The sequence below is a fragment of the Anabrus simplex genome, chromosome 14 (assembly GCF_040414725.1).
Source record: "Anabrus simplex isolate iqAnaSimp1 chromosome 14, ASM4041472v1, whole genome shotgun sequence".
In the NCBI taxonomy this organism is placed as follows: Eukaryota; Metazoa; Arthropoda; class Insecta; order Orthoptera; family Tettigoniidae; genus Anabrus; species Anabrus simplex.
In genome coordinates, this window is record NC_090278.1 from 89,840,999 (window position 1) to 89,848,994 (window position 7,996).

The window sequence follows — 7,996 nt, forward strand, 5'->3', positions numbered from 1 at the left end:
CCGAGTTTCAGGTTCGGATTATCATGATCTCTTCTTTTGGAAAGATGATCTGGAAATCTCAATACGGCGTCTGATCTCTTTTTCAGGGTCCAGATTTTCTGTTATGGTGCTCCCAACTCACTCGTTCAATGTTCTGATTATTTAATGACATGAAGACACTTCATGGCTGCGTCTGCTAAATACCATGGACTTGGTTTTTGTGGTATTGTTCTTTAGACCCTATCTCACCGGGCGAGTTGGCCGTGCGCGTAGAGGCGCGCGGCTGTGAGCTTGCATCCGGGAGATAGTAGGTTCGAATCCCACTATCGGCAGCCCTGAAGATGGTTTTCCGTGGTTTCCCATTTTCACACCAGGCAAATGCCGGGGCTGTACCTTAATTAAGGCCACGACCGCTTCCTTCCAACTCCTAGGCCTTTCCTATCCCATCGTCGCCATAAGACCTATCTGTGTCGGTGCGACGTAAAGCCCCCTATAAAAAAAAAAAAAAGACCCTATCTTCATCCACTGAGATTAATTCTACTGAGCAATCCTCGAAGACCTTCAAAAGTGTTGCACACAATTAGTGTGTCATCTGTAAAATGGAGGGACGAATTCAGGCAGGTGGAAATGTACGGAGCAGTTTGGCCTCACGTTAAACATTAGGTCTTAATGGCAGACTGCGCTAAAAGCTGCAATCTAATAACTTAGAATAACTTGGAACCTGGAAAGAGGTGCAGCGAATATAATGTGAAAATTAGCATTTACAAGACTGAAATGAAGTCAGTTGGGAAGAAACCTAAGAAATAAAAGACGGGAATGAGTTTACGACTTCAAGTATAGTACGCGCAAGTTTTTGTAATACCTGGTTTTACGGGGGTGAGGAGTAAGGAGGGAACTCTCCCGGTTCCGGTAATACTGCCAACTGAATGGAAATGAAATCTGAATTGAATCGATAGTATGATCGATCGATATGAATTTTCTAAACCTTTATTATCTTCGCATGGATTCTCAGACATATCACTTCCACAATCGTCACTGCTATCTGCAGTACTATTAATTAACAATCTTGTCCATGGCTATTTCCATGACACCGTCGTGCCTCTAGTATTCCTTCTCCAGTTCTTTCACCTCTCTGTAAGACCCAGCCCAATCTGCGGCAGATACTAATTGGAATGCCCCGATGTTCAGTCGTCGTAAGTCTCCCGTAATACTGCGCCGTTTGAACTCCACAGCACAGCACTCGGAAACTTGAGCTATTATCTTTCATCCCTCGCTGTGTATAGCCCTTGGTCGTTTCCGTGTAGGAGTTTTCTTTGCTTGTATTATGGGTTCGAACTCACTAACTACTGGATACTGGTCACACTTAAGCGACTGCAGCTATCGAGCTCGGTCGTGTTGGAGTTCTAGGTGGTTCCTGTGATGAACTTGGATTTTCCTCACTCATGTTCAATCCTAACCTATATTTTGGCCTTGCTCTGTAAACAACAGTACTAGTACGTGCCGTAAAGTATTGTATACGCCAGATGTCTCACGGCGATGCATAATCGATTCATAGTTTGTGTTTCACAGGTTGCCAATACGAATCTCGAAGATAACCGAGGACTACCGATTTAGCACTGGGGAGCCGAAGTAGCGCGTACTGTTTTTAGGACGTGTAGTCTACTCTCAAGTGACTGCAGTGAACTCATGTTTATGAACGGTATTGTGGAAAGAAGAAACGAGTTCTCGGACGAAACTATCTTTACAGCGTATTTGTTGTACGAGAGTGAACACTGGATGGACTCAAGATATCTTAAGTTGGGATTAACGTAAGTGAAAGTAGCGGGAATGATGGCTGGTAGCAGTGAGGAGATGAAATGAAATGGCTTTTAGTCCCGGGAGTGTCCGAGGACATAATCGGCTCGCCGGGTGCAGGTCTTTTGATTTGACGTCCGTAGGCGACTTGCGCGTCATGATGAAGATGAAATTATGAAGACGACACATACACCCAGCCCCCGTGCCAGCGAAATTAACCAATGATGGTTAAAATTCCCGACCCTGCCGTGAATCGAACCCGGGACCCCTGTGACCGAAGGCCAGCACGCTAACCATTTAGCCATTGAGCCGGACAGTGAGGAGATAAAGGCTAATTTAGGAATAAACTCAATGGGTGAACCTCGAAGCACAAACTGGATTCGGATGTGGGTTCATGTGAGCTAATATGAGAATGCAGTGGTGGTGATTACTGTTTTAAGAGGAAGTATAAATGAGCATTCTCGCATTCAAGTTACGTAGGAGAATAATGGACTCAGACAAGGAGGGTAAGAGAAGTCGAGGGAGACCCACTAGCGTACCTCATAGATTCAAGCGGTTGATTGTAATTATGTTCATGAAAAGTTCTAAATACCCGATTATGTTTGTTTACTCATACGTTGTGAAACCTTACCGCAACAGCTTGTTCTACGACAGTAGGCCCTATTAATAATTTACTTCCAACTATACAGGCCTATACACCATATTGTTTAGAAAAAGAAGGTAAATAATTCTAAAATACACTGACTGACAGAGCAAATGCAACACCAAGAAGGAGTGGTCAGAACTTTATGCCAATTGTAGGGTAGACTGACGTCACTGAGGTATGCTCATGATGTGAAATGCGCCGCTGTGCTGCGCACGTAGCGAACGATAAATGGGACACGGCGTTGGCGAATGGCCCACTTCGTACCGTGATTTCTCAGCCGACAGTCATTGTAGAACGTGTTGTCGTGTGCCACAGGACACGTGTATAGCTAAGAATGCCAGGCCGCCGTCAACGGAGGCATTTCCAGCAGACAGACGACTTCACGAGGGGTATGGTGATCGGGCTGAGAAGGGCAGGTTGGTCGCTTCGTCAAATCGCAGCCGATACCCATAGGGATGTCTCCACGGTGCAGCGCCTGTGGCGAAGATGGTTGGCGCAGGGACATGTGGCACGTGCGAGGGGTCCAGGCGCAGCCCGAGTGACGTCAGCACGCGAGGATCGCCGCATCCGTCGCCAAGCGGTGGCAGCCCCGCACGCCACGTCAACCGCCATTCTTCAGCATGTGCAAGACATCCTGGCTGTTCCAATATCGACCAGAACAATTTCCCGTCGATTGGTTGGTTGAAGGAGGCCTGCACTCCCGGCGTCCGCTCAGAAGACTACCATTGACTCCACAGCATAGACGTGCACGCCTGGCATGGTGCCGGGCTAGAGCGACTTGGATGAGGGAATGGCGGAACGTCGTGTTCTCCGATGAGTCACGCTTCTGTTCTGTCAGTGATAGTCACCGCAGACGAGTGTGGCGTCGGCGTGGAGAAAGGTCAAATCCGGCAGTAACTGTGGAGCGCCCTACCGCTAGACAACGCGGCATCATGGTTTGGGGCGCTATTGCGTATGATTCCACGTCACCTCTAGTGCGTATTCAAGGCACGTTAAATGCCCACCGCTACGTGCAGCATGTGCTGCGGCCGGAGGCACTCCCGTACCTTCAGGGGCTGCCCAATGCTCTGTTTCAGCAGGATAATGCCCGCCCACACACTGCTCGCATCTCCCAACAGGCTCTACGAGGTGTACAGATGCTTCCGTGGCCAGCGTACTCTCCGGATCTCTCACCAATCGAACACGTGTGGGATCTCATTGGACGCCGTTTGCAAACTCTGCCCCAGCCTCGTACGGACGACCAACTGTGGCAAATGGTTGACAGAGAATGGAGAACCATCCCTCAGGACACCATCCGCACTCTTATTGACTCTGTACCTCGACGTGTTTCTGCGTGCATCGCCGCTCGCGGTGGTCCTACATCCTACTGAGTCGATGCCGTGCGCACTGTGTAACCTGCATATCGGTTTGAAATAAACATCAATTATTCGTCCGTGCCGTCTCTGTTTTTTCCCCAACTTTCATCCCTTTCGAACCACTCCTTCTTGGTGTTGCATTTGCTCTGTCAGTCAGTGTATAAACAAAGCAATATCCAACAAAACATAAAAATATAATTCGTACGAATATTTCAGCCAGCAAAGGGTCATTAATATGAACAATATCTCTCAGATGCATTGCGCCAATCGTGTAACATAGATACTGTGCCTGACGGAGAGTTAAGAAGATGATGAATAGAAAGAAGAATTCGATCCTAAATAAGTTGGTGAACCAGAAGATCGGGTGCGATAACGGCAGATAACATAAAGCGGAATATGGATGATGTCTAGCTTGTTCTGCCCACCCACGACTTGTTTAGTTTACGTGCTTTTCCTGAGATTGCCAGGATTAGTGCAATATATATATTGCAAATGTAGGCTACCGTCTTTACTTATCGTTACACCATGTATATGTTTGTATTTCTCCGCCTGCCTTTTCACAGACTTAGACGAAACAATTATTGCGGTTTACGTGTCTTCCTCTGCAAGTGCCAGGATTAGCAAACTATCGCCAGCATTTTGCTGCTGTATTGCTTTATTAGGGTTCTTGTCTCTGTTACCTTTAATTCTATTACTTTCTTCTGGTGGACTCTGTTTTCTCACGAGAGAGTTCTGATATTAGACAAGGAAGCACTATGCCGTGTCCGTGTTTATTTTCATGTTTATCTTTCTAACAAAGTGTAGATTTTCTGATGGGAGTTGTGATAGCATTGAACCGGAAAGAGAGGGCAAGAAAGAGAAAGTGTTAACGGGCAAGTTGGCCGTGCGGTTACGGGCGCGTAGCTGTGAGCTTGCAACCGGGAGATAGTGAGTTCCAACCCCACAGACGGTAGTCCTGATGATGATAATAATAATAATAATAATAATAATAATAATAATAATAATAATAATATTTGCTTTACGTCCCACTAACTACTTTTACGGTCTTCAGAGACGCCGAGGTGCCGAAATTTAGTCCCGCAGGAGTTATTTTACGTGCCAGTAAATCTACCGACACGAAGCTGTCGTATTTGAGCACCTTCAAATACCACCGGACTGAGCCAGGATCGAACCTGCCAAGTTGGGGTTAGAAGGCCCTTAACCGTCTGAGCCACTCAGCCCGGCACGGTAGTCCTGAAGATGGTCTTCCATGGTTTCCCATTTCTAGACCAGGCAAATGCTGGGGCTGTGCCTTAATTAAGGCCCTTCCCTCTCCTAAGCCTTTTCTATCCTATCGTCGCCATAAGACCTATCTGTGTCGGTGGGACGGAAAACAAATTGTAAAAAAGAGAAAGTATACTGCCCGAAATGTAGTTAGAATTAATTATTATTCGCCTTTTATGTGGTGATAACGTGCCGGGTTCCTTTCTTGGCTGAATGGTCAGTGTCCAGATAGAGAGTCCTGGATTCGATTCCCAGCCGTGTCGGGGATTTTAATCTTCATTGGTCAATTCCGATGGCTTGGGGGCCTGGGTGTGTGTGTGTGTGTGTGCTATGTACAGCATTAATATTCATCTCAGGTAGGGCCCCATCCTCACAGAGGCGCAGGTCGCTTATAAGTTTACTTTTAACGGTTTTCAGAAGCGCCGAGGTGCTGAAATTTTGTCCCGCGGTTCATTTACGTCCCTGTAGATATACTGATACGAAGGTGCTGTATTTATGCGCCTTCCTTTTGAACGTTCGCCTTGCTTTCACAGTTCTTTTTGCAGATGTGGATCTGGAGGAAATATCCACCGGAAAGAGAGGGCGGAGCATTTCTGGTGAATAGGTGGTAACATAGCAGACCAGTATGGCTCAGGGCAACTCGAGAATTAAATACTAAAGATAAAACTTAATGGACACAAGATTCATTCTGTGGTCCGCAGACCCCTTTGGGGGGGGGGGGGGGCGCGACGATAATCCAAGGGGCTCGCAATAATAAAGTAAGTTAAAGAGCGAAATGTTACTGTACAAACACGATCCATAGATCGTTATACTAAACTTAGGAAGTATGTCTTCAGTGTTGTGTAACTTACATGTAACTGTTAACTTGGCCGATAGATGGTACAAGTCAGCGGCGGAAAAAGGGAAGAAAAAATACTACTAGGCAGTCTACGTGATTTAATTATGACACACTTGGAATAATTTGGAATAATAAATATTTTGCGCCTCTAGTTGCATCTAGTGGATCGGAAATCTCTTCTTTGAAAAAGAAGATAAACTGCCCTCCCTTCAACGAGCCTAAGTATCTTGGGAGAGAGAAAAATAAATTGTGATATGGGTGGAGAATAAGTTGGGTGGCATGTTTAGCTCCAGGAAGTTCGATGATTGTATCACAACTCCACGTCTCTAATCGACTTTCGTGTCCATGACATCCTCTACTATACCCTACAATTTGTAGAAAGGAAATGCTAAGTTTACCTTTTATACTCTCACACAAATGAAAACGAAGTACAGAAACAGAGCTAACGTAGAGGCTGATTTTCGGATAGAGTGACTGCGCTTGGTCTTTTGAAAACAGCACCATCCGTCCCATTGATCCAACGACAGCAACAAGTGATATTTTTCCAGTAAATTTCCAGACGGACTGTTGTAATGATTAGCCAAGTCTCACACTGTTTTACAGTTTGTGTGCATTTATAAAATATCTCAATGTAAATGAAGTTTAATTTAACTTCCTTTGAAAGTTAATACTAGTGCTAAATATTAAACGAATAAGATCAAACAAGGTATCATTACAAAATTCTATTTTTGTTTACTGAATGCAGTATTATGTTCTGTCCTTGGACATGCGTGCGATATGCTCAGGAGGCCTGCACTAGTCTATAAATGGGAAGATTTTTCTGTCGGAGGGAATGTCATGAAAATAACAAAGGAAAGATGCTGATTTACCTTACTTCTTCCTCGTGCGGGGAGCCGAAAAGTTCAGAGATACTCTACTTATGTTGTGCACAACGCTACTTGATTGGTATAAAGTTTACGTTAGGAGGCGGAAACCGGAAGCGTAAAATTTCTCCGCTAATACATACATCTTCGTTAAAGACTGTTATGCCTTTCATTCCGCAAGCCTCTGTGAATTGACTAACCGCCGCCACAATCCTCTGTTTGTAACTAATCCTGTGGCCTCGTTTAGTTCTGTACCTGTTATGTCTAAATCGTCAGAAACTGAGTCTAACTATCGTCGTCTTGGTCTCCCTCTACTTCTCTTACCTTCCACAAAACAGAGTCCATTGTACTTCTAAGTATCTATCCTCCTCCATTCGTCTCACATGACCCACCACCAAAGCGAGTTTGTGCGTACAGCATCTTATCACTGTAGCTTATCATTTATATCCTCATTTCAGCTACCCTCCTGTTTGTACCAGCAATCATTCTCCCTACTTTCATGTCTGTTACTTCTAAGTAAGATATCCTGAAACCACCCAGATTTCGCTCCCGTAAAACAAAATTGGTCTGAAAACAGATAGTTTCGTCCGGGAGCCGATTTCCTTCTTACAGAGCTCACAACTAAGAGCTCACCTGTTCCAGTTTTGAATCCCCAATCTGAGAATCAATTCTCCTGGATTTCTTACCTACAGGCATCAATTTGTTATTGGAACGGAAAACGTTCATACCATACTCATTGAACCTCTTTTCAGACTTTCGGCACAATCTGCCATTAAAACCAAGTCGTCAGCAACGACCAGACTGCTTACTACATTTTCGCCTACAGTAGCCTACCGTAACTGAATCCTTTCCTGTCACTTAATACCTTCCAGCAGATGATATTCAATTGACAAGTGACAAATGCGCAGCGATGGTCCAATTCTACGAACTTCAGGGTCCTGAAAAGGACCACACGTCCCCTTCTTGTTCGCTCTTTGACGGAGAGGTCGTTTCCGACAGTTCGGTCTCATCTTACCACTGTTGCTTTCTTAGCACCACCCGGGGGACACGTGTAGGGCAGTGTAGTGCTTAAACCTACGGACGTGAAGCTACAAGCTGCCCCTCTTGGATCAATAGTGTTCACGCTAAGAAGATTGATGTACAACTCAATCAGGCAATGCGCATAATCACGGGATGCATTCGGAGCACGAACACACTATGGCTTCCTGTTCTCAGCAATATTCCACCTCCAGCCCTAAGACGATCAGAAGCTCTCCTA